This window comes from Prionailurus bengalensis, chromosome E2 (genome assembly GCF_016509475.1).
Source record: "Prionailurus bengalensis isolate Pbe53 chromosome E2, Fcat_Pben_1.1_paternal_pri, whole genome shotgun sequence".
Classification (NCBI taxonomy): domain Eukaryota; kingdom Metazoa; phylum Chordata; class Mammalia; order Carnivora; family Felidae; genus Prionailurus; species Prionailurus bengalensis.
In genome coordinates, this window is record NC_057352.1 from 21,221,992 (window position 1) to 21,242,954 (window position 20,963).

General features: G+C 52.5%; 1 non-coding gene across 1 annotated transcript; it reads right to left on the reverse strand.

Annotated features, from left to right (window-relative positions):
- Positions 1-200: 200 nt before the first annotated feature.
- LOC122495307 lies at positions 201-363 on the reverse strand. Its single transcript, XR_006300385.1, has one exon. It is a non-coding gene; the product is annotated as a U1 spliceosomal RNA (small nuclear RNA).
- Positions 364-20,963: the final 20,600 nt, after the last annotated feature.

A 20,963-nucleotide genomic window follows, 5' to 3' on the forward strand; every position in this document is an offset into this window, starting at 1 on the left:
GTGAAATGTGAAGTGTTACCTCATTTTCTGTTGAGCTGTAAGAGTTCTTTATATATTCTGAATGCTAGAATATTATTAGATATATGATTTGCAAATATTTTCTCCCATTTTGTAGGTTGCCTTTTTACTTTCTTCATACTCCCCTTTAATGTACAAAAATATTTAATTTTTATGAAGTCCAATTTACCTATTTTTTTTTTTCTGAGAGAGCACAAATGCAGCCCCCACTACCCCAAATTATGCAGTCAAGTTTCCCACATTTGGGACAATTATAAGGGTCAGCATATCTGAAGTGCACTGGGTAAGCCTTGCCCTGGGAAAACCACCTCCCTGATCATGGAATCTCCCCTGCCAGGTGGGTGTATCTATTTATTTATTTTTTCTTTTGCTGCTCATGCCTTTGGTGTCTTATCTGAGAATTCAAGGTCATGAAGTTCAAGATCATGAAGATTTCCCCTGTGTTTTCTTCTAAGACTTTTATGGTTTTGCTCTTATTTTTAGGTTGCTGGTCCATTTTTGAGTTAGTATTTGCATATGGTGTGAAACAGGTTTTCCCTTTAATTCTTGAAACATAGTGTTCTTTAATTCTTTGAACATATTTATTATAATAGCTGCTTTGAAGTCTTTGCTAAATTCAAATTCAACATCTGGGCCAACTCATCATTAGTTATAATGATTCTTATTTATTCTGAGTATAGTTCATGCTTTCCTATTTTTTGACATGTCTTGTGATCTTTTGATTGAGAACTGGACATTGTAAAAATTTATTGTAGCAACTCTGGATTGGGGTTTTTATCCTGAAGGTTTTTTTCTTTAATAACTTGTCTGAACTTAATTGGTAGAATCTGTCTTCTAAGCATGTGTAGCCAGATGTACCTGCTTAGTTTTTAAATTTTTTTAATGTTTATTCATTTTTTGAGAGAGAGAGAGAGAGAGAGAGAGAGAGAGAGAAGAGAGGCAGAGAGAGAGGGAGACACCGAGTCTGAAGCAGGGTCCAAGCTCTGAGCTGTCAGCACAGAGCCGTATGTGGGGCTCGAACTCATGAACCACAAGATCATGACCTGAGCCGAAGTCAGATGCTTAACTGACTGAGTCACCCAGGTGCCCTGTTTTTTAAATTCTTATTTTTGTTTTTTAGCTTGGCTTCCCAGAGTAGCCACTGTATCTGTGTCGATTCGTAGTCAGCCAATGATTAGGAAGATGACCTCACATGTCTTGGGCTCTTCTCTACACCACACTCTGCTGACTGATTTGTACTTAGGTCGGGGAGTGTATTTCATGTCTAGGCAGTTTCAACTTTGTCTTAAGGTTTAGTTTTCATTTCTTCTGCGTTCTCTTGAGTCTTACCTGCACATGCCAGTGGTTCTTCAGGCAGCCACGGATGTGTGGGTAGCTTATTTGGCTCTTCCAGTACCTTCCTCATTAAATTTTTGGCCATTTCACCCATCATCTCAAGTGGGGCTGCAACCTTATATGAACAAATCTGTGTTTATTCCCCCATTAATTTCCTTCTGAGTTTGCACTTAAAAATTGTTTTAATGCTTATTTATTTATTTTGAGAGAGAGAGAGAGGAAGAGAGAGAGAGAGAGAGAGAGAGAGAGAGGACAACTATAAGCAGCAGAGGGGAAGAGAGAGAGAGGGAGAGAGAGAATCCCAAACAGGATCCACACTGTCAGTGCAGAGCCGGATGTGGGGCTCGAACTCACAAACCGTGAGATCATGACCTGAGCTGAAATCAAGAGTCAGACACTCAGGTCCCGCCTGAGTTTGCACTTTTACTGACAATACACCAGGTACAGGTTTGCCTTCCACTCCAAAACAGGTCAGCCCCCTTTGTCAGAAGGGATGATGGATGATGGTTTTCACAGCCAGCTTTGTCCTGAGAAAATTACAGTGCTGACTGATGTGGGAAGGTGGATGGGGGAAGCCCCAAGGAAGAAAGCCACAGACTTGCACTGACTCAAAGTTCTAGCAGGTTTTCGTGGAGACCCACTTCCAATTAGTCGTTTATCTTTGGTCAAATCCCAGAATCCCTAACAGTTTGTATTTGATGACTTTGTCCAGTTTTGTATTTGTTTTATGGGGGCAAGAGATTGCTGGTATCTCTTCTCCATCGCGGCTGAAGTCCTGCTACAATTGTTTTTTAAAAAAAAATTTTTTTTTAAATGTTTATTTATTATTGAGAGACAGAGAGAAACAGAGCATGATGGGTAGAGAGAGGGGGAGACACAGAATCCGAAACAGGCTCCAGGCTCTGAGCTGTTGGCACAGAGCCCGACGCGGGGCTCGAACTCACGAATAGTAAGATCATAACCTGAGCCGAAGTCAAGTCGCCCAACCAATTGAGCCACCCAGGCGCCCCAACACAACTGTTACTTGTAAGTTTGACTTGTTCATTTTCACATGGTCAGATATATCAATGTTTTTTCTAGTGTCATACTTAGGATTTATTTATCCTGAAATTACATTGTTAATTAACAGAAATTTTATTCTACAATATCATGGCTTAATTTACCATTCAAATGTTTAGTCCTTCAAATGTATTTCTTTCTTCGTAAAGAAATAGGGCTCTAGCTTATTTTTCTCTTTGTTGTTAGTTAGCTGTCCCATCCAATTTTTTTTTTAATTAAAAAAAAATTTTTTTTTTAACATTTATTTATTTTTGAGACAGAGAGAGACAGAGTATGAACGGGGGAGGGTCAGAGAGAGAGGGAGACACAGAATCTGAAACAGGCTCCAGGCTCTGAGCAGTCAGCACAAAGCCAGACGCGGGGCTCGAACCCACGGACAGTGAGATCGTGACCTGAGCCGAAGTCGGACGCTTAACCGACTGAGCCACCCAGGCGCCCCAGTCCCATCCAATTTTTAAAATAATCTCTTTTTTTTTCCTGCTGATTTGAAAAACAACTGTCTGAGTATTTGAGTGATATGTCTGCTTACTTGACTTTCCATTCCATTCCATTCATTCATTTCTGTTTAGAGTCTTTGCTGAAAGTGCCCCAGTTTTAACTATTACACCTTTAGAATAGATTCTAACATAAAGCGTGATGAGATCCTCCTTCCTGCCTCCTACATTTCTGGTCGTACAACGGATTCGCATTTTTCACACTACAGAATTAACATGCATTCATTCATGCACCCGCCCCAACGTGCATTCATTCATGCACTCCTCCCAACGTGCATTCCTTCATGCACTCGTCCATTCTTTCATCACACAGCTGTGTTTCGAGCTCGCGTTGCACAGGGCACCTGCCATGGTGCCAGGCAGCGCAGCGACCAGGGATGTGACGGTGAGCCACAGCAACATGGTTTCTGCCTGGCCGGGCAGGGAACAAAAGTAAACAGACACATTAAGAACATAACTGAAAATCACAACACTGACTGTGCAACAAACATCCGAGGTGGGGAGGTGGAGGATGGCCGAGGGAGCCTGTGCTCACGGTTACGTCTGCAGGTCTGGCAGCAGCCACGCAGGAGCTAAACGTCGGGTTTTGTTTCCGGACACTTGTCCGTTTGTCCCGGCGCCGTTCATTCTAAAATGTCTCACTTTCCCACGTGGGTGGGGGCGAATAGTCCGAGCGACGAGAAGGGCAGGTGCACGCACACGCTGCTGTGGAAGAGAACCCGAGGAGCGGCAGGAAAACCTGCGTGGCCGGTAGCTGGCACGTGGGAGGGCTTGCGAAGGGGCAGGAGGTAAGCAGGCGACAGGTCTTGCCGGGCCTTGTAGACCAGAGAGGGAAGTTGGGAGTGCGTTCTTAGTGCAGCGGGAAGCCCTTTAAGGTTGTCTGCGGGGCAGTGATGCGCTGTGTTTTCGGAAGCCCTCTTCTGCGGCGTGTAGGGGTGGGGGGGTGGGGGGGAAGGAAGGGCTGCAGGAGCAGGGTTGGGGAGGGCGGAGCACCGGCGAGCAAGTGTGGTCGCCAAGGGCCAGTGAAGGCGGTCCAAACAAAAGGGGAGGCGGGGTGGCGGCCGGGGGGGCTGGCTAGCAGGTCTCGCTGCTGAGCCAGACGCGGGGCAGATGGAAAGGCAGGTGAAAAGCCTGGGGACAGTTCTGTCCCCCTGCAGCTTCTGGGAACGGGCCTTTAGCTACAAACTGGAAAAGGACAGAGGAAAAACTTCTGCTCAGGCGGGCTGCCTTTTTTGCAGGCAGCTTCCACTCTGAGGTTGGGGTATAAGCTGCGTCTCGGGGGCTGACTGATGCGGGGATGTGGCACACTTCATTGACGATCCGCCCGTGTGGACGGTGAGGGATCGACTCTGAGCCTCTCAGCAGGCCTCAGACACCAGGACCGGGAAGGGCCAAGAACGTAACCGAAAAGCCGATCGGTGTGCGAGGAAGATGTAAACAATTGACAGAATGTTATGGGCTGCACAGAAATGTCAGGGTATTCAAGTGGGTGTCTGGGAAAACAGAAAGTTGCAATCTGAAACGATGAATAAGCCACTGACAGTTGTCACAGAATGTGTGAGAGCATGTGTGAGCAGCGAGGAGGCCGAGCTGAACTCTGGGCGGCACGCAGCGGTGCGCGTGGCACCCAGCCAGGCCCTCCGGCGGCCCGGGATGGAGCTGAGATGCTTGCCCACGGTGCCCCTGTTGGGAGGCCGCCACCTTTCCGGCCCCGTGTCAAGGTTTGCTTCCCCGCTGGAGTGGGAATGCCATCGGGGCAGTGTGCCAGGTGGCCCCGAGATTGCTGCCCCGTAGGGTGTGTGTGTGTGCCCTGTGACCCTTCCCCGTGAACGTAGGGGGTGTGTGTGTGTGACCCCTCCCCGTGAACGTAGGTGTCACTGTGATGTGCTGTATGGAAAAGGTGAAGGGGTTTTGCAGATATAACTCTGGTCCCACGTGACTTGGTTGTGAGTTAATCACAACGGAGCTTATCCTGGGTGGGCCTGACCTAATCAGGCAAACCCTCTAGAAGAGGGTCTAGAAGTCAGGGACTTGAAGCAGCAGAGAGGCTCTCCTGTCGGTCTTGAAGAAGCAGGCGGCTGTGTTGTGGAGGAGGGCCACAGGGCAGGGAATGTGTAGTGGCTTCTAGGTGCTGAGGGCCCCAGCCCTACAAACACAAAGAGCTGGGTTTCTGCCGACACCCAGTGAGCTGGGAAGGGGACCCTGGGCCTCGGTTGAGATCACAGCCCCGGCCATCACCCCACTCCTTCTACCTGTCAGGCCTGACATGCTCCCACCTGGCCTTTGGTCCTGGCCTCGTTTTCTCACTCTGCTCTGGCCGTCCTGGCCTTTCTCTGTGTCCCCCCGATATGCCAGGTTCCTCCCTGCTTGGCTGTTCCCTCGGCCCGGGTGCCTCCCTCCGGCTCTTCTCTGAGGTGGCTCCTTGCACCTCCTCTCCCCGGAGAGGCCTATTTCGACTTGTGTCAGAAGACGGCCCTGCCCACGTGCGCACGCCCCGCGGGTCACTCATTATTACAGTGACTGTTTGGTCTCCTGCACGACAGTTACCGCTGGCTGAAGTGATCTGGCTGACTCACGATGTACTCACTTGTCGGCTGTGTCGGCTGCTCGAATGTGAGCTGCGAGCTTGCCGGGCCCGCCTCGGTGCTCCCGCAACTTAGCGCCATATCCTCGGTACACGGCAGGTGCTCAGATAGCTGTGCGGAGACAGGTTGTCTTGCTTTGTGTCTTCGTGTCCCTGCATCTAAACAGCTTGGCTTGTCCTCGATGACCTCAAAGGGAGACCTCTTCTGTGGACGCATTTTCTTTTTTTTAAAGTTTATTTATTTATTTTGAGAGAGGGGTGCCTGGGTGGCTCAGTGGATTAAGCATCCGACTTCGTCTCAGGTCCTGATCTCGATGGTTACTGAGTTTGAGCCCCATGTCAGGCTCTGTGCTGACAGCTGGGAGCCTGGAGCCTGCTTTGGATTCTGTGTCTCGCCGTCTCTCCCTGCCACCCCTCCCCATGCATACTCTGTCTCTTTCTGTCTCTCAAAAATAAATCAACGTTGAAAAAAATTATTTTGAGAGAGAGACAGAGAGAGCATACAGGGAAGGGGCAGAGAGAGAGGGGTAGAGAGAGAATTCCAGGAGGCTCCCTGCTGTTAGCGTGGAGCTCGATGCGGGGCTTGATCCCATGAACCGTGAGATCGTGACCTGAGCAGAAATCAAGAGTTAGATGCTTAACCAACTGAGCCACCCAGATACCCTGGATGCATTTTCAAAAGTGGACTGTGGCCATCACTGTAGAGAAGAAGATGGAAGGAAGTCTGGTAAGGGGGTGATGGCACATTTAGCAGCAGGGTAGAGGGTGGTGGAGCTGAATATTCCCCAGGGCACTGGGTACCAGCCCCTGTGCCCTTGACCTGCAGAGCTCACAGCTCTCGTTGCGGGGTGGGGCGGGGGGCGTGCCTGGGGCAACCGTCTCAAATCCCTGAAGGTTGCCACCTTCATGGGCAATGATCTCATTTTCTCAGAGAGCTAAACATGTTTGCCAGCAGTATTTAATGCTGTATCGTTATAGGACAACCAATGGTTTCGATGGGTACTTGGATTTTATTACACAGGAATTTAATTTCACGAAAAGAAAGGTTCTCTTGCTTCCCTCCAGGGTCTGGTGATAGAAGCCGGTGAAATGGGACAATTGATAAAATGTTTCAAAATCCTCCTGGTTGAAAACACCATGGACTGCACCTGTTGCTAATCACGTGGGTCACTCACTGGGCCAAGAGTCCTCAACTGACAGCCGTACCTTGTTTTATTTTATGCCAATGTTCTTGGGTGGTCCCAGGGAGGTCAACATTTTACATTGAGTTAAATACACAAGTGGTGCTGCGTATTTTTTTTTTTTTTTTTTTTTTTTGTGACCAGATACATTCCAGTGGGAAACGGGAACAACTCTGGATATCTCAAGGAGGAAGAGATTTCATACGGGGGATGTGATGCTTTGCCGGCCCGGAAGGGCTGGAAGAAAGGCGGTCCGGGAAACGGCTCTGGCTGTTGGAGAGTCGAGACTGCTCGGTACCACCGGCCGTGACCGCAGGTGACTCCGGCGCATAGCCGGGCGCTTTGTGAGCTGCTGCGAAAGTTCTTATCTGCAGAGTCCACACGCCTGCCCAGTGCTACCAGATGAGCAGTGATAAGGCTTCTGCCTTCTAAATAACTGGGCGAGTTTTTCTCATCCGCAGCATCCAGGAGGTTCCAGAAAATGTAGTTTCTGGGTTTCTAGCCTCCGTGATCCACAGGAGAGCATGGAAGAGGGGGGATAATGGTGCTGTGTTGCCAGCGGACGTCATGGGGTCCTGAAAGCCATAGAACTCTGTAACGACCCAGTGTGTGCTTTGTCACAGAGAATGCAGTCAACGCCAATCATCTTTAGGCTCACAGATTAGGAAGTACCCGTTCATTTCTCTGGTCTCATAAGCAGATGCCAGGGAAACCAGCGTCAACCCCCTTGAAACACTGAGGAGTTCAGGAGGGCGCATGATTCCTTGTAAGTGTTAGATCAGATCCCCCGGCTTCATTTCTTACCCAATTTCTTTGGCCCCACACAGCCTTCCCTGTCACAACAGGAGAAAAGGTGGCAGTCACAGGAATGGAGAGGGGGGGCGGAGCTGAGAAGCATCCAAATGGAGACGGTAGACGCAGTGGACAGTGGCCATGTGCGCTTATATGGCACCCGGGGGGAATCCAGAGAAAGGGATCCTCGAGTGAATCTTGGACAACCCTGTGAAGTTTCAGAGGCGTGGTCTATAGCAGTGTATGTGTGTGCGCACCTGCCTGTGTGTGTGTGTGTGTTTGTGCACACATGCATGCACATTTTAAGTAACATGCACAGTGTAATAAGGGGAGATTTTCATTGGGTGGCCATGCCCCATCCTCCAGCCAACAAAGACTGTTCCTACATATCAGTCTCTTCCACTTGTTTGGCTCCTGATTTAGGGTCTGCCTGCTTTCTGAGAACCCGTGAGGTCATGCTCCGTGGGTGTCCAGGAGGAGTTCAGTGTCCCAGCCAAGTCCACACAGCTCAGCACCGGCTTCTGCCAAGCACATGGCCCTGACCTAACAAAGCCCTCAGGGAGGGCTTGAAGTACTTCAAACTCGAGTTCAGGTTGGCTCAAATATGGAAGCTGGCTTTCTCCTTGCCCAGACACATGAGCCTGAGTTTCTGCTTCAGGTCAGAGGCTGGGGCCAAGTAAGGCGCAGGGAAGGTCTGTGTGCTCCCCAGACCGCAGGGAGCTCCACGGGGAAAGGCTGAAGCGGGGAGCAAAGGGAACCCAGAGGGCCTTCCCTTGGAGTCCAGAAGGGGCTTCCGCAATCTCCTCCACTGAGCCACCTTCTTCTCCAGAGCAAGGTTGCAGTCACCGAGCACAGGGTTTTGTGCAGGCAGAGGAGACAACATTTGAGTCTGAGGGTCAAAGCCATGCCCCGGTTTTGGACTCCTTGCATGTGAATTGGACTTCGGGATGGAACAGGTGGTCAGACAGACTGACCAGCCCACCATGCCTCTATCACCTTGGTACACAGCCCACCCCGGGGAAAAGGGGGTCATGAGGGCAGAGGCTATGGAACCCACCGCATTTGTGAACTGTATCATGTCGTGACTTCCTTTTTAAAAAACAGTCATGCGAAGTTTGCATTCTTTGCATATATGTCGGTGTCCGCTTTAGTGTGAAAGAGAATGTGTGAGCCTGATTACATCACGCAAAGTGATTTCGAGGAAAGTCATGTCCCTTTCACTCTGTGGCTTTGTCCCGTGCCTCTCTCGAAGCTCCATGCATACCCCCCACCCAGTGGGACAAGTCCTGTGGTTGGAGAGCCTCTACTGAGAGGGACCCCTCCCTCCCTCCTTCCAGCAAGGTTCGCAGTAAAGGCTCTGGATGTGATTTTTTTCAGGGGAGGGGTTGTGTTCGTTGGGGTTCTCCAGGGAAACAGGCCCAGCAGGCGACGGCTGACCCGGGAGGAGGTCATGCTCTCATACAAAGGCCGTCAGGCGGGAGACTTCTCTCTTCTGCTTGGGGAGGGCCGGCCTCTTCATTCTAGCCAGGCTTTTGGTGGATTGGATGAGCCCCCCCACCCCATATTAGGGTATGTAATCTGCTTTACTCCATTTCTTGATTTTAAATGCTAATCTTGCCCCTAAACACTGTCCCAAACCCACCCAGAATAATGTTTGACCAAATATCGGGGCACTCTGTTTGACCAAATAGTCAGGTTTGGCAAAGATTAACCATCACAGTGGTCTGGAGGGCAGGAACTAGGGATGTCAAGAGTTTCCTGTGGATGACCGTTGGGTTCTATTGGACACTAGAGTCTCAGCCTCTCGTCTCTTATGGGGTTGATGGTGAGGTCCCGTTAGGTGAGCTACATTCCAAAGCGCCCACCTGACCTGGTGAGTGACAGTGTGGGTGTGTAAAGATGAAAAGAAAGGACTTCCTGGTTTCTTCTCTGTCCAGGTGGATCAGGCCAGGCCTGTCCCCGGGTCTGAGCGGGCTTCACAGTCTGGAGCCTGAAGCCGACTGCTCTGCTGGGTCTGAGACTGTTGTCTCTCACGTCCCACAGCAAGTCATGCCCACCCCTGACCCTGACCGAGTCCTGAGCCCCATCTTCTCCCACGCCCCTTAGCCCCGGCTGACTCTGGGGGGGCTTACCAACCCCTCACCCCCATCTGTACCGTTGGCCTGCACTGGGCCCACAGCAGCTCCGGGAATCAAGACGTCGTGGTCCCATCCGGGCCTGGTCCCCGCAGGGCAAGAATCGGGTTTGGGGACCCAGCCTGGCAGGTGGACTCAAGTAGGCAAGTTACCTGAGCAACGGAGCAGTGAACATGACCTAATCAAATGGGTTCTTTCTTTCCTTCTTCCCGGCAAGAAGAAGAGATGTTTCTTTCAGCGTGCACTGGGATGGTTTCGGCCTCACACTTCATGTAGCAGCTGGTTGGGAAATAAAACATCTTCCATTTCGATAAATAAACAACAACAACAACAGTCAGGAAATTAATAACCAGAAAAATACACTCATTTTATTCTACTGTTTCCGGAACAAAACGAGACTCAGGCAGGCTTGATACGAGCCAGGCCTGTGTGGGGGAGTGTGGACAGGCCCTGCTAGGGTGAGCTGGGGGGTCCCCGGGGCAGGTGGGGCAGAGGAGACACTGATGGGGATGGGGAGGGGCCCCTACTCATCAGCTCCCCCTTGAGGGCTCTGGGCCAGCTGGCCAGTGGAAGGGGATGGGGAGGGGGGCAGAGTACCAGTCTGTGAAATGGGCTGGGCCAGCCCTCCCGGCCCGCAGAGCCAGCCTTCCAGATCACGGTGACCCAATCCTCCCCCTAGGACTGTTTTCCCCTGAAACGTGGCCCCTGGGAGGTCGATCTTGCTCCTGAGGTTCTCAGCCCCTGCACGTCCAGCCACTTTCCCCACCCCCCATTTCTGGCACTGTTTTCCAGGCTCGTCTTTCCCCAGGGCACATCATGATGTTCACGGGTGCTTTCGACGTACCGGGCTCTGTGAGCAACAGCTGACATGCACTGGCTCACTGAAATCTCACAGGCGGCTGCTGGTGTTATTATCCTCATTTTATAGGTGAGGACAGGGAGGCCCAGAGGGTACCCAGGGGAGCCGAGCTCCAAACCTGAGTATCAGGCTCTGGCCAGAGGCTGCCAGCTACTGGGTCAGGGACAGAGGCCTCAAACAAAGTTAAACAATAATAACAATAATAATAATAAATTAAACATGAGGGGATCTCAAAATGGGATTAAACACACGGCATATTTGATATGATTGCCTTTAAAAATAGGGGCACTTTTAAGGCACAAAACCTTAATCTCAGTCGCAGGATAATGATTAGATTTATGGGAGTAATGTTGCTTCGTGGGGCACTCACTCCCAGGGATGTGGTTCAGGGGTGCCCTGTTAGCCGAGGCTTGATGAGTGCCTTTGCCTTCCGGGGTTGTCTATGAGCTACAGTCTGAGTGACTGTACCGCCTCCTGGAAAGTAGCAAAGAAACTCCCTGTCCTGCCCCAACCCTGCTCGTCCTTAGCTGCAGACATGCAGGAACTCTGTCCACACCCCAGACCCTCCCCTGCCCTTCCCTGCCCCCACACCTTTCCTACATGGACCCCTTTCCCACCCACTGCCCCTTCCTTTATCCCCCAAAGTGACTGTCAGCGTCTCATGGCATCTTACCCGCTCCCCAGTCCTGCTGGAATCCTAGCCCCTTCCCTGACTCTGACCCAGGGTGGCACTCCCAGGTGATGTTTTTCTCCAGTGACCAGGCCTGTGACCTGGAGGCGATCACATCAGCGGGGCCGTCATCTCCCGGAGGGCAGGGGCAAGCACGTGCCTGCCCGTGTTCCCTACAGCGCTCAGTGAGGGGCCCTGCACACGTGGGTGCTGACCAGCTGGTGGCCTGGGTGCCCGGCTGGGTGAGAGCCCTGGGACCAGCCCAGCGGGGACTTGTCATCATTCTGCAAAAGTTCTCAGAACTGAGACCCTGTGCCCGGCCCTGGGTGAGGGCTCTGGGGAAAGGGAAATAGATAAGGTGTTGGCCCCATCTTCGGAGTGGGGGTGAGATACGCACACCCATACCTGGGACAGAAGGGTTCTTTAATGTTTGTGAGGAGGAGAGACTCGAGCCACGGGTGTTCAGAGCAAGGCGGTCCCAGCCGGGCCAGGAGGGGAAGGCTTGAGAAGGCCTCGGGTAGGACCATGGAGGACGGGGCCCTGGGTCTCCCTGGCCCGGGGTGGTCAGCAGGCATTGCTTGCAAAGGTAAGGCAGCATCGGCCGCTCCTTTGGGGCAAAGGCAGGAGGGGACTTGCTCTTGCCATAGCAGGTGGGGTGACTTTCCTGTTCGAGGGAGGGATCGCTAGTCCTCAGCTGAGTTCAGGAAGACTGTGGGAGAAGCGGTGTGAGGGGAGGGGTAGGAGTGAAACTTCAGAGATCTGAGTGTTAAATACCCACTGCTTTAGCTATAAGAATCTGGAGGCAAGAGGGATGTCTGGGGTGAAGGGCAAGCTCAGGGACCACGAGCAGCCGGTTGAGCCCTGCAAAGGTTTATTATTTGTGTCCTACACGTGAGGCAATCAAGTCCCACGGAGGCAGAGACCCACCATTGGGAAGGATCTTACAGCCAGTGGGCAGAGATGTCAGGCTTCAACTGCGGTCGGGGTGACCCCCAACTTGGTTCTCTTGACCACGGAACCACCTAATGCAGCTCTCCTGCCCGTTTGCAACAGGCCAACCCACTCCCCACCCCGAGATCTCAGTGTTTGCTTACTGTTTTTCTTTATTGGGGGGCTCCCTAGAAAGGGTAAGAGTAAACTGTCAATATGTTGGCCTATGGCGTTCATTGCCTGTAATGGTGGCTCTCAAAGTGTGACCCCACAGCCTTGGCAGTGGAAGCGCCCGGGACCTTCAGGAGATGAGCATTCGTGGGCTTCACGAATGCTGAATGAGAAACGCTGGGGCTGGGGGTTTAATAAGCCCTTCGGGTGAGAATTTGGGAATCAGCAGCCCGTGAGAATTCAAGCATAGCCCTCCGTCCTCCCTGCATCGCCCTCTCTCGTGGCTCCAGTGGCCCTGAGGATGGGCAGGGGAGGAGGGGGGGAGTCTTGATCAGCTGTGGCCCTGCACCGGCCACGAGGGACAGTGTCAGTGGAGAACAGCCTGGCAAGAGGCCACGGATCACCGTGTGTAATGGGGTCCACAGAGCTGCCACTGAGCCACTGTGGTGCGCTTGAACTTAGGAACCATGAGATCATGACATGAGCTAAAACCCAGAGTTGGATGCTTGACTGACGGAGCCGCCCAGGCGCCCCTTCTCACTTTTCTCTTAAATGATTTTTTTTTTATTCTGGACTAACTTTAGAGCTACAGAAAAGTTGCGAAGGTAACACAGGGTATTCCCACACGCCCCTCACGTTAGCAGCTGACCTTCCCGGGGCACAATTGTCAACACTGAGATACCGGCATGAAGCGATTACTGCTTCTCCACTCCTGATTTCGCTGGGAGTCCTCTAGTTTTCCCACTAGCGTCCTTCTCTGTTCCTGGAGCCAGTCCGGGATCCCACCTGAAAGGTAGCCATCGTGTCTCCTGGCCCATGATGGTTCCTCACGTTTCCCGTGACTTCGACCATCTCAGCGAATCCTGGCCAGGTATCTAGAATGTTCTTCCTGCTTTTCATAGAGGCAAGAGTAGGTCTAGAAAAGTTTTTCATAAAGATGGTGTATTTTCACGTGGTGTTTCCCAATTTTTGAGTGTTACTGGGTTATAAATGCTGGTCACTACCAGGTAGGAGGTCTCACTTACATCGAGTCCGTAGACGCGAAGGAACGCTGTCCTTCTCAGGTTGGACACGATCGTCAGGGAAGACCTGCGATGGCAACCGATGAAGTGTTTTTATTTTTAATTTTTAAAATTCAATTTAACTTTTAATTATTTTTATTATTATTATTTTAAAATTTTGTTTTCATTCCAGCAGGGTGAACATACAGTGTTATTTATATTAGTTGCAGATGTACAATATAGTGATTCAACACTTTCCATACATCACCTGGTGCTCATCATGGCATAAAATTTTTTTCAATGTTTATTTTTGAGAGAGAGAGAGAGAGAGAGAGAGCGCATGTGAGCAAAGGAGGGGCAGAGAGAGAGGAAGAGAGAGAGAGAGAATCCCAAGCAGGCTCCATGCTGCCAGTGCAGAGCCTGACTCGGGGCTCGATCCCACGAACCGTGAGATGATGACCTGAGCCGAAATCAAGAGTCTGATGCTTAACTGACTGAGCTGCCCAGGTGCCCCAAGCGTTTTTAAAAACTTGTGTGCCACACAAGGCAAACCATGCATGCCCACAAGCCCTGCCCAGCCATGTGGCCGTGGCCCATGTGGTTTCTTTGCTGGAGGAAGTTTGTTGGCTACACAGGATGATGGATTTGGAAAGAAGCGACGTTTGCAGGCTTTGTGTGGTTTCCCCTCACTCTCGGGGAGGTTTACTGTTGAATCACTGTTGGCTCTGTAACCATTTTCCTGGCTTTCCCTGGTCCCACTGACCCTGACAGGGAAAACTTCTGCTGAGATTCTTTTCCCCGGATGTGGCCTGAGCCGGTGCGTCTCTGCCAGGTTTACAATGAACCTCAATCCCTCAGGGCAGGAGTCTTTTTGGAAAACGATCGTGTCCACGACTGGTTTAAAACAGACTTGCTTTTCGACAAACCAGCGGAATGTTAGTGGCGCGTTTCCGAGCACGTCTGCTCACCGGTCAGAGTTGGAGGGAAAGTTCCCTCGGTCCCAAGCGTCACCAGCTCCTGTCACCAGGGCATCGGGCATGGTGCTTGGCACGTCTTTACCGCTGCCACTCTCGCCCCCTCCTCTTTATGGATGAAGGCGCCGGCCCACGGTCATGCAGCTGCTCGGCCTTGGGCCCGAGAGCCGTCCCCATCCGTGGCGGTTAGGACTCAGACTCATCGTCCCTAGGGATCTTTGTCACTGCGGTGGGAGAACGCAGAATCTGTCTAGGCAGATGCCCGTGTGGTCCGGCAGAAGGTGGTGTTTGGATGAACACCTGGCGTAGAGTTAACACGACTTGGAAGGCCCTTTTGCCCAGAATGTTCCCAGGTTTCGTTCGCGCGAGACCGGTCCCGCGGGACGATGTGCTGGACTCGAGGGCTTTGGCCACCCAGCTCTGCACCCAGCGGTGCCAGCCGAAGTGCAGAGCAAACAGCGAGGCTTGGTGTTTCTGTGAGAAACCAGCCTGTGAAAGGCCCTCTCTATTGGCAGCCTCCGCACATGGCCACTCCTCGGGGCGAGCACTGGGGAGAGGACGTCTTGCCTTTGTGGTCGAGGCACGCGCACGTCCCGGCGGGGGGCTCTGGGCTCTGGGGCTGTGTGCAAAGCCCCTGGGAAGAGGGGTGATGCGCGATCTGGTCTGCAGCCTGAAGGTGCTGTTTGCTCCGTGTGCTGTGCTCTGCGTGGCTTGCAGATACGTTACAGTTGAAGCCCCATTTCCAGGCCTTCTGGCGTGCCGTAGAAATGGGACTGTTGTTCTTCTCCTTATCTACGTAAACAACATAACTTTGTCAAAAAATTGAAAATGCGTACTTTGTCCCATCAGCTAAAACGGGCTGTCAGATAAGGGTGTGTGTGTGTGTGTGTGTGTGTGTGTGTTTCCCTACCCCCCCCCCCCCCCCCACCTCTGTTGCATCTGATGAATGATGTAAATGGTTTGGGCTTCAGAGTTTTGGTTTTTTTTTTTTTTTTTTTTTTTTGCCAGGCACTCGAGTAAATGATCAGAGTAGTAACATTTTTAACCTTATCTATCATACTGAAACATTTTTTCTGCCTCCAATAAAACACGTCAGAGTCGATTAAGGACATTTTTCAATGAGGTATAATGCACAGATTTTAGGAGCGACTCCGAGAGTGCTCAAGTATTAAAGAGGCTGTGGGTTCTTCGTTCCGGGCACGTTCCCAGCCTACCTTTTGCCTGAATTCCCTTAACGCTTTGGAGCTCTGCTCTGAAAGTGTGCGTTTTGTCTGCTGGCGGGGTCGGAGGAGCGGCAGGTAGGATGGCCGGGGATGTGTCACATTGTATCTGGTGACAGGGCCGTGAAAGATACGGCGGCTCGGTGCGTTCGGCGGTGCTTATCTGGTACATGAGAGCACATTACTTCCCAAAGACCGGGATCACTTTGGACAGTATCATTAAATGCCACGTCATTACCTGTTATGGAGCAGTGCTGTACCTTCAAGGGCCTCCTGGGACACGTGCAACAGTCGGAAGAGTGATGGGCAAAGACGGAGCTGGCATTAAATTTTCAATGGAAGCAGTATTGGCTTTGACTTTCCAGAAGCCTTATCTGTTAGATGGTGTTTGTCACTGGGCCGCGGAGCTGTGGATGTTCGTCAGTCGGAAGTTGCAGGCAGTTGAACGATATGGACAGGTGAAGGCTCCGTGGGGACCGGCCGGCTCGCGGAGAGCTGGAGGGGGTAAATTGAAGGTTTATTTATCCCATGCGCTGTCAAGGTCAGCTTGCTAGAGAGCTGTCCTATGGATGCTTACAAATGCCAAAATCCTGGCAAATTGTCGGAAAGAGCCTCCAAATCACTGACCTTTGTACAGCTCCCATCAACGTGCCCGTGTGTCTGAGCGGGGTCCTTAGAGGGAGTTAAATGGTTGGTAAAATGAGGCTTATGCTGTTGCTGTAATGTCAGCCGAGCTGCTACGTATTTTTTATTTTTGTGTTTTCAGCAGCAAGGATGAAGTTAAAGATATGACTGATGGGAGGCGGGGGTGTGCGTGCAAAATAATTATGCCGGCGTGGGTTCTGGCAGACGGGTGGGTCTGCGGTTCTCCCTTTGAGCACATTTCAGGCTTTGAGCCCCGAGGCATTTCAGCGTCCACATTGTTATGCTCCCGGCTGGGAAGGGGCATCTGGGGGTTCCTTGCTGTCCCTCCTCCCCACCCAGGGCGCCTGTGTAGCCGCAGGGTCTCACGGGGGCTGGCCGCCCTGAGCCACGCGTTCTCCTGCTCAGGACTTGTGATCTGCCTTTGCCGTGACAGCTAATTTAAGGAGGCACGACAGAGCCAATCATGTTGTCTTGTCTCCCTTTGGCCAAGGGTGGGGATTTACTAAAGCAACAACCGTGACAGTGAACTGAAAGTAGAGGTGATCAGTCGCCTGGGGATCGAGGAACACCCCCCACCGCGGAATATTATGCATCCATTAAAAAGAATGTGCTAGAGCCATACCTGTTGGCCTGGAGATAAATGCACAGAGCCCTGAGAGAGAAGTGTGTGAGCGCTGTCGTGAGATTTTACAAAAGAATAAAACCACCCTCTGCCCAGGGGTGCTAGATAAAACACAGGATGCTCAGGGGGAGCCTGGGGGGGTCAGTCCGTTGAGCTTCCGACTTCGGCTCAAGTCATGGTCTCATGGTCTGTGAGTTCGAGCCCCACATCGGGCTCTGTGCTGACAGCTCGGACCCTGGAGCCTGCTTCGGATTCTGTGTCCCTCTCTCTCGGCCCCTCCTCTGCTCACGCTCCCTCTCTCTCTCTCTCTCAAGAATAAATAAACATTAAAAAATTAAAAACAAAAACAACAGGATGCTCAGTAAATTTGAATTTGAATTTCAAACGGTAAATATCTAAAAATAGCTTAAAAAATGATTCGGTTGTCTGAAATTCCAACGTAACTGTATGTCCTGTATTTTTATTTGCTAAATTTGGTCACTCCTCTCCCACTCCCCAACCCATAGTATGTGTGCACACGGTGTATTTGTATGTGGTTTTGCAGGCATAAGTAAATAAAGAAACACACATCCTGGATCATTCACAAGGGTTTTCTGGAAGGGGCTGCATAGGGGTTGATAGGAGAATGTGGGGTAGAGGACGCAAGTGGAGAGGAGAGGAGAGGGTGAGGCAAAAAGGAAGGACTTTCTAGATTTCCTGTGTCAGGGCGTGGGCTGGACAGCGAGGGCTCCGGGAGGATGTGGCAGGGAGGTCCTGGGCTGATGAACTCACCTCCCAGAGGGCAAGGCTGACGGGGGGCAGGCTGTCATGGGGCGAGGGCTGCTGGGGGCCCTGTGGGGTTCCCAGGAGGAGACTCTGCTTGGGCTGGGCGGTCAACAGTTCTTGTGCTGTTGGTTTGGGATGAAAAATAAAAGGTTGCATCTCATCGGGTCCGCTTCTCCTCTCTGGGAATCGCTCCTGGTCTGATCTTCCTCTTTAACCCGACGAGCCCAGCAGGACCTCCTAGTGCACTTCGGGGGCCCGGTAGCGGGTGAGAGGGACGCCACGTCCCCACCTCCCTCTGTCTCATGCTGTAGGCAGTCACCACGGAGGCCCATGCATCCACTATTTACAAGACAGTTCAAAACTCTCCTTCTTATTTCCAAATTCAATTAAAGAGCCGCTAATACGTCCCAGGTTTGTTGTAACGAGCCCGTAACAGAAACTGACATCATTATCAATTCAAACAAAACACAAACGCTTCATCTTCTGCTTCCTCAGGGAAACCCCCAACTTCCCGAGCCGGTGCCTCCCTGGCAGGGGAGGCCGGGAGCCTCACCTGGTCTCTCTCCTGCACAGACGAAGGGAGGGCCCTCTCATCCTACGGCACCCGAGTCCCTTTGGTCAAAGGAGCCTTACATAATTGTGATTCTGGAATGTTCTTTCTATAGATGACGTCCCTTTCCAATCTCCTTTTGGGAGAGGAGCAGCTGTGCAGAGCCTGGTGAGTGGGTATTTTCTGTGTCCTTATGTGGCCCAAATCTCTGATGTTCTGATGTGGCCTCGAATATCAGCTTCTCATGATGCAAGCTATTTGAGGCTCCGACATCCACTGTCTGGAATGAAGAAGAAATGGGCCAAGAATCCTATCTGGGTGGCAACGCAGAGGAGGATCATGGCGTGGAGGTTGTGAGAGGGGACGGGGGCAGGACAGGGGCAGAGTGGACGACTCAGGGGGTCCCGAAACTTCAGCCAGGGCACAGTGTGTTCAGCCAGGCTTCCCCTTCAGATCTAAGGACTCATGGGGTTTCTGCTTTAGAGCGAAGGATCTAAAGATCTAGGGACTCATGGGGTTTCTGCTGGCCGGGCCCTGAAGGACAGGCCCACGAGGTGCCGGGGAGAAGCAGCACTAATAGCCCGGAACACAAACTGAGGGCCAGGAATCGCCGAGCTCCTGAGGTAGGTGACCTTGTCCACTCTTCTCAACAATCCACGGGCATAGGTAGCGACTGCCTCAGTATTTTAGGTTAGGACACCGGCTCACTGAGACGTCCTATCATTTGAACCTAGTAAGTGGTTCAACCTGGGTCCAGAGATCTGGGTTTAACACTCCCTCAGCGGCTGAGAGGCATGGCGGACATCTCACCCAACAGGTGTCCCTGTGAGTCGTGGACTCCTTCATCGGGGACCCCCTGCGAATGCACAAGGCCACTCCTCCTCTGGCCCCCCGGGCCCTTGGCGGCTTACACGCAGAGCTGTGGTCTCTCTCGTGGGGTCTTTCTCTGCATCCTGAATACCTTTCTCCTCTGAACGGGCCCCCGTGTTCCAGAGTCTTGCAGGAAGCTCTCATGGGCACTGGGAATAGGTCCCTTGGCCCTCGCACGGATTCGGAGTGTATGCCAGTTCTGTGAGGCTGTGACCCCGAGCCCTGCCACGCTGCCCCTGTGCCGTGGGGTTGACACAGTGGCAGGCAGCACGCCTTGGCCCCGGCTGAGCCGTGTGCGGCAGCCTTCCCTGGGAAGCCAAGACACAGGCTGTTTTCCCAAAGGATCTGGTGCCTGGAGGCCCGGCTGAAAGACCCCCGGAGCAATGCCTGGGCAGAACCTTCTGTAGCACTTGTATTGGAGTGAGTGCAAAGATCCTCTCCGCTGTGACCACCAGTGGCCCTGCTCCAGCGTCTCAGGGACCCTCTGTGCAAGCAAGCCCGGACCATCCCTAGCGGAAAATGACTAGTGTTTTCTGCCCAGAACCCATTGGCTCTGCCCTGGCTGGCTCCCAGCCACCCGAGCTACGTTTCCCATGCTGTTTCCGCAACCCCGAAGAAGGATGGACAGCCACAGGTTCCGCTGACGGGCGCCCAGGCCCCAGAGAGGCCAGACTGTGCCTTCCCCTCACCCACCAAATATTCCTTAGCTGTGAAGGGTTGACCGTCAGCTGACATTGTCCTCGTCTCTGAAGATGGTGGACAAAACACACAAGATGCCTGCGTTCGTGGAGGTGGTAGACTTTGGGGGAGCAGGACAGGAACCAATAGACAAAGAAAGAAGCCGATTTCAGAGAGCGGGAAGTGCTCTCTGAAAAGAAAATACCACAGGTGGATATGACCGGCGGCTTTATTTAGGCTTTCGGGATCTGAAAGCCAGCCAAGGGAAGGCCTAACAAAAGAGCATTCCTGACGCGGGGCAAGTCACAGGCAAAGGCCCTGGGGTCAGAGCAGCTGGTGTGATGGAAGCTGAGAGAACGCATCCGCGGTGGTTGGAGAGGAGTCAGATAGGCAGGCCTAACCGGGTGGCGCAAGGCCCTGCACCTGAAACAACGGTTGGGTTGCATTGTTAGCCTCTCACGCCTGTGACTTTCTTGTGCTGCTCCCTCCCTGGGAAAGTCCCCTCTTCTCCACCCACCGGGATCGAACTTTTCCGAGATGTGCCCCGTCCCACACGGGATCCAGAGCTGTCACTAAACAGCCAATGGGAAGGTGTGTCTTTCTCACCACGGGCAATCAGGAATTCACTCGTCCGTGAGCAGGAGTTGCTGCTGGGGACAACTTCTTGCAGATAAGTGCCGCGTGGAGCCCTGTGTCCGCGCCGACCCCGGGATCCGGGCACCCTGAGCAGGTCCTCGGCCTGTGGTGGGCTTTCTGCAAGGTGGAGGTTCTGTTCTGTTTGAGTGACGGCTGCTCTGGGTCATCTCTAAGCTGGGAGATGTCCCCCAGGGGCCCGCGGCAGGTGGTGTTTCTGTGATAGTGACTCCATTTACTCAGGGGGCCCTCCTGAGACGGGGTCCGGCTGGGGCTTCCCTTGTGTGCCCCCCTCACCACCTCTAATGCCCTCGCTGTGGACAGGCTCAGCCGCCTGAGCCCGTGGTCTGCTCCGACCGTCCAGACCTGGTGGGACCCGGGAGAGAGCACACTCGGCCCCCTGAGGTCTGCTGGCAGGTGTCTCCCCGGTACCCGCACCGTCTCTGCTCAGTTCCGGGGTCACCCTTCTCCTCGGCCCGCTCCCACCCGCCAGCAATATGTGCTCTGGGTGGGATACACGGACCAGTGGGGATCCTCACTCTGCCCCTGGAGAGACAGAGAGGACTGTCTTCTTCTCCTTGGGTGACCTGGCCTCTTTCCCTTGCTCCTACTTTTTGGAGTCAGATGTGGTTCAGTCAGATGGCAGAGAAGGCATGATGATTGCAACCATATATCCTTAACTCATTTTGGGTCGAGAGCTAACAAACTTCCCTCATGCGTGATGGCAAGGGGTGGGGAGTGGGGAGATGTTTCGGCTCTGGCGTGGAATGATCTTGC